The sequence below is a fragment of the Citrus clementina genome, unplaced genomic scaffold, assembly GCF_000493195.1.
Source record: "Citrus clementina cultivar Clemenules unplaced genomic scaffold, Citrus_clementina_v1.0 scaffold_32, whole genome shotgun sequence".
Lineage (NCBI taxonomy): Eukaryota > Viridiplantae > Streptophyta > Magnoliopsida > Sapindales > Rutaceae > Citrus > Citrus x clementina.
Genome location: NW_006262324.1, coordinates 52,257 through 58,490, shown reverse-complemented (window position 1 = coordinate 58,490; position 6,234 = coordinate 52,257). Strand labels below are relative to the sequence as shown.

General features: G+C 32.6%; 1 long non-coding RNA gene across 1 annotated transcript; it reads left to right on the top strand.

Moving 5' to 3' along the window:
* Window positions 1–326: 326 nt before the first annotated feature.
* On the top strand, window positions 327–730 carry LOC112099522. The gene is made up of 3 exons (XR_002906262.1): window positions 327–411; window positions 530–580; window positions 699–730. It is a non-coding gene; the product is annotated as an uncharacterized LOC112099522 (long non-coding RNA).
* The last annotated feature ends 5,504 nt before the right edge of the window (window positions 731–6,234 follow it).

Sequence of the window (6,234 nt, the reverse complement as noted above, 5' to 3'; positions counted from 1 at the left end):
GTTTTGTCATGTGGCTGATGTAGCTCAGTTTGCTTCTTTACTTTTTATGCAGTTTGTCTTCTGCTTTTAAATTTGAATAACTTTCTGTGCTTTTTTTTTCTCATTTTTATGGTGTTAGTAATTGTTCAAAGTCATTTGGCACTGATTGGTTATGGTAGGCTGTTGACTAAATTCAAGTGGAATGACACTAGTGTATTATGGTCCATTTATTGGAGGACACCTCATTTTTCTGAATTGGGTTTTCCTGTAGGTGCGAGCAAAACACAAGGAAGTCTGTCTTCATAAAGACAAATAAACAAGGTAGAAGAACTATGGAAGACAAATCTTGATGCAACACTTGAGGATCTTGAGAAGCCTGGTGTTGATGATGAGCCTCAGCCTGTAGCTTTGAAGTATGAAGATGCATATCAGGTTCTGTGTTTGATGCAAAAATTAGATTCGGTATTTTTACATGAGAATTTTGCGGAAAGTTACAGTCTGTCTTATGGCTGCTAATTGTAGTTGTTGTTTTCTCTCTTATTTCTTGCAGTATCAAAATGTTTTTGCACCACTTATCAAGCTTGAAGCTGACTATGATAAAGTATGCCTTTGGAACCTTTGGATTGTTTGCTCATTAAAATGCTCTACAGGATATTCTTCAACTGCTTTTTACTATATTGAATATCGTGCAGCATCTTACTGTCTTAATTTTCTTATAGATGATGAAAGAATCTCAAAGCAAGGACAATGCTTTTTTTTTGTTCCTTTTTCTTATCAGGTTCAAATGCTTTTTTTTTTTTTGGGTGATTATGGACTATGGTGTTTGCTGGAATAATCAAAAGCATTTTTTTTTCCAAAGATCTGAGAAGTACTTGCTCGTCTGTCAAATTCAACCAACCATTTATCAACATCAATATTTAAGAAGAAGGAAAAAAAAATTTGCCGTGCCCTTTACTTTTGTCTTGGCTTTTTATCAAACATCACAGCATGTCCTGTTTGCGGTGGTCTTGGCTTGCATTGTATGTTCTTTTCTAACTTTATTGGTTGTCTCTTATTATTCGAGTTTAAAACCCAAAAATGTATGATTAGTATGTGGCGTAATGACCATGTTGCAAGCATGGCAAGAAAATAATTAGATTCAACAAGAAGCCTTTGGTGATGTAGCATTGCAATCTTATGTACAAGGGATGATGATCCAAACTATGATCAAATTTTCATTATTTAATGTATTTACTGCTGATGTTAGAAATCTTCTGGTTATTTATGGTTTTGTAATTTCTTATATAGGCATCATTACAGAAGGTCTAGATCAAGGGAGGCTGATCATGTGAAAAGTGGTTCTGGCAGAAGCCATGATGATGAACGTCAAGTTCATGAAACAACTTGGAGTCGGAGGCGCTCCAATTATCACAGTGAAAGCAGAAGTGATGAGGCTAATTCTGATGGAAGTTGGTCAGATAGGGACAGGGACTAATTTTATGTATTGAATTTGGATTATTTAGTTATGAGAGTAGGATATCTCATATTTTGGCTATTGAAGTTCAATTTGTAATATATACTAATAATATTTAAATGTGAAATGAAAGATTTTGTGATATAAATCAATTTCTTTTTGTTATTTTGTGGTGCTTTTAATTTTACAAATAAATCAATAGGCAATGATCCAATTTAATTTTTTATTTTTTAAAAAATAAATTAACTAGTGATACCATGGTAACAGTAATCATAGACACTAATAAAATATCAATAACTATTAACACTATGGTGTCATAATATCAGTGATATTGTAGTAATAGTAATCACTGACACCATTTACAAGTGTCACTATTTTTCTGACTCCCAGATTACTGACACAATTAACAAGTGTCAGTAAAAGTAATTTCTGACACTATTCTAAAGTCAGTAAAGACCATTTTTCTAGTAGTGAGTGTATTTTAGTTGGTTCAAATATCCTCATCCTAATATGTGTTCAAAGCCCAAGATTGTGCAAATAGCCTCACTATATATATATATATATATATATATCCCTGCCTGTAAATTAATTAGATAAAAAAATTTTAAGCAATATATTTCTCTACATTCCAATGAATTGTAAAGTTTTAAACCTTGAAATTTATGTCTTTTTATTAATATTATTATTACTTTTTATTAATTATTTATTAAAAAAATAATTCTCGCTCCACCCACATAAACTGGTGGAATCACAATTCACAAACCTCTTGTACTACCACTGAGTAATTTTACCAATTAATATCCCACTAGATTTTAAATGAATTGCAAAGTTTTAAACCTTAAAAGTTATCTCATTTTACATGTATGATTCTGGCAAGTAAAGGAATAAATTAGTATGTGCATTCGTATAACTGATGATGTACATGATTATCTCTTCATTATTGCTATAACTTAACCATATATAAAACTATCGCTGAATCATATAAACAAATCTATCAGTTTGAAGGAGTCGTACCTTTCTTGTAATGCTCCCACCAATCACCAATTGTCTATGATGATTCGACGGAGCTCAAGGTGTCTGCGATGATTCTGCTATCAATTGGCTGGAGCAAAGAGAAATGAGGGCCCTTGTAGAATGTAGATGTGCTGAAATGGAATTGTTTTGCGCTGAAGAAGGACAAATTAATCACTATGAACTTTAATATAACAAAAAGAATTGGTAATTAGAGTATTATAGTGTGCTGTGTATACAATATTCTTTCCCCGCAAGAGGTTAATCAAAAAGAAAAAAGTAGACCAGCTAAAGACTAAAGCATATATTCTTTCCCCTAATTATGATAATGTAATATTCATAGTCCTCGAACCAAGCAACCAAACTAGAAACTTGCAATTGATGATAACCCTCGTTAAAGGATTATTCATTTTTTCATAAACAAGAAATACATAATTGATTCCTTGGCTATCGGATCATATGCTATATGGCAAAAAGCCACTCACGCTTTTAAGGTTTACTTAAATGATTACGTAGACCCTTTTAGTTTCATAAATAATCACATAAATCCCTTTTCGACGATAATATTCTTTGATTATAACAATACAAATAAATATAAATATAATAATAAGATAAAAATAATAAATAAATAGCATATGATACAAATAAAATATTACAACAACTATATTTAATAAAATAACATATATAATGAAAATTATTTTTAATATTAAGCTATTATTAGTCTATCCCAACGGTTTTTTATTGATACTAAATTCTATTAAACTAAAGATTTACTTTAAGATTTATACGATGTAGATGTAATTAAAAAAAATAGTAAGAAAAATAATATAAATTTTATAAATTAATGTGAGGGTTGGGTAAAATCATTTTAATATTATTATTCAAAATAATTTATAAATTTTAACTTATTTTATATGCAATATTATTTCAGTTCCACTTTATATTTATTATAAAAAATTTATTCAAAATCAATTATTGGTTTGTTGTAATTAAAAGATATAATTATTTTAATATTAAACAAAACGGGTCTATATGATTATTTATGAAACTAAAAGGATCTATATAACCATTTAAATATATCTTGAGAATGTAGGTGGTTTTTTCCTATGTTATATCTTATATCTCATCTAACTGGAAATGAATCCTCATCCTTATTATAAAGTTCTTTTTTTTTTTTGTTTAAATTATAATCTTGATATAGCACTATTTCTTATTATTATTTTTTATTAAAAGCCATTACATGCTTAATCATGGGTACAAACAGCGAAAGAAAAACCAATACAGTGTTCCTAACAACGTGTCTGAATCATAAAATTGTCATTATCATTACAAAACGGGTCTATATGATTATTTATGCTTAATCATGGGCACAAAGCTACGTGATTGAAGGAATGCATACACTTTTGTACAAACCAGAAAAACCCCCTTCCCCAAATTAAGACCAAATCCTTCTCTAGGGGAGCCTCGGATGTTATAACAGTTTAGAGATTTCATCCGCCAGTCTCAATATATAAGCTTGCACATTGAAAAATGCAGGCACTTGAGGAGGCGAACCACAAAACAGCATCAACCGGCGAGTAAAACAACAGCAGCAGCAAATAATGGCAGAGAACAGCAAAAATTAGAAGCAAAAAAACAGCAAATAAAACAGCAGCAAACAATATTAATAAACATACAGCAACCAGTGAGTACAAAACAGCAAAAATCAACAGTAAAAGCAGTAAAATACAGCAAATAAAACAGCAACAAAAGCAGCAAAAACAGCGGAAGGAAACAGCAAAAATCAGCAGCAAAAAAGGAGCAAATCAAAAGGTAGCAAACAATAGTAATAAACAGCAGCTATCAGCGAGTGAAACAGCAGAAACCAGCAAAATTCAGCAGCAAAAGTAGTATTAAAAAACAAAAAAGCAAATAAGACAGTAGCAGAAAATAGCTAAAACCAGTATCAACAGCAGCACAAAACTCAAACAGCCCAGAATCAAAATAAGGCCATTACATACCTGGATATAACCATCCCACAGAGCATTCTCTGCGGTTACAATTCTCTTTTCTGAATCCTAACCAAAGCCGCTGAAATTTGGTCCAGACAACATCTCATGTACAATTCAAAATTACATCTTTAAGGTCTTTATGCAAGATTCAATATGTGGTTTCGCTTTTATACTGTGTCCCGGTATTCAACCTAGGTTTACTGCACCCAAATTACACATAATTTTCTCATAAAACAGGACCCAACTTATGGTTTCAACTGGACACAATTATGCTTGATTCTTAGCATGTATCTAATGGTTTCAACATGTACGGGTATAATTTTCAAGCTCACAGGCATTTAAAGAAACAAAAAAGGAAATCTCCTTCAAGCTTATAGAAATCATGATAGAAATCCGCATATAGTCTAGAGCAAATTGCCTTCAAATAAAATCACATATGGCTTGCAGATGTCGGCTTTACAATCCAGCAAATATAAATTGTTAATTGGCTAGCCAAACAAGAGTAACATAAATTGGTTAACTGACTGATAGTTATCTAACTGAGTCAAAAAGACAAAAATATCTCATAAACTTTAGATGTGTATAGTTCCTGCATCTGCATCGGTACAAATACTACTTCTTCAATAGCCAATCTATAAATATAACACGTACTAAGCAGTAAAATTTCTTGATCTTGATGGATGCCAGCTTTTCTAGAAGATCTTCAACTTTATATGGATGTATGCACTTAGAAAGTTTCTTTAAATTCAAATAAGAAATAAAGATTGGCAGAACGTTCAAGAACTGGGGAACATTATTTAAAGAGAATATTGACTCACATTACTTCGTCATCGAAAAATAAGAAAGCATTTCATGAAACTAAACATATCCTGCTTTAAACTCATTTACAAAAATGGAAAACTTTCACCTTCCTTCAAATGCAGCATACATCCTTCCTTTACTGTCAACTTATGTCACCGTAACCTTTAAATTTATTGTCTAAACACTTGCCGACACATGCATAAACACTAGTTGATGCATGCGAAAACACTACTAGGATCTAAAGGAAACAGAGAAAATTGAGGATTCTTTACTGATTTGGGAGTGTTCAATAAATAAACTAATAATACATTCAGTGAGAGTAAATGATGGCACATCCACTAGCGATAAGAACTTGATACATGTAGCACATCCCAACACCAACCTATTCCTATTAACTGCAAAAACCAAGATGAAAGTACCTGATATTTCACCAAATCATTTGATAAATGACTTTTCACTTCAGTTGTCATTAGGAAAGCTGTTTATTAAAGAGCATCCAAAGGAAAGCACAACCTCATAGATAAGAGCAGCGCAAAAAAGGTAATTTTCAACAATAAAAGCCCAAGTGTTCACAATATGGGGACAAAGAATACCATTTCTTTGTAAACTCAAATGCATAAACCAATAAAAAAGTAATCTTCAAAACACGGCAGAGTCAACTCAGGAGATAACATGCAGTGTTTCTTAGCTGGAGGTGGAGTTATTGGCGGCGGCGGCAGAACAAAGCTGAGCTTGGCCTTGTTGCCGCGAATACTCTTGGCGGCTTCAGCATAATCTCTTGCGGCTTCTTCGGTGGTGTTGAAAGTGCCGAGGCAAAAGCGGACGCCCCTGTAAGGGCCTCAAATTTCAGCTGCCCATTTCCCCCATGGCATCCGCTTTATTCCTCTATACACGCTCTTGCAAACTCGGTAGGTCCTCTTCTCCTTCCCCTCATCATGAGCAGCTCTATTGCTTGAATCTTCAGCCTTCGCCGGTGATGAAAGCTGCCGCAAGCTCAGG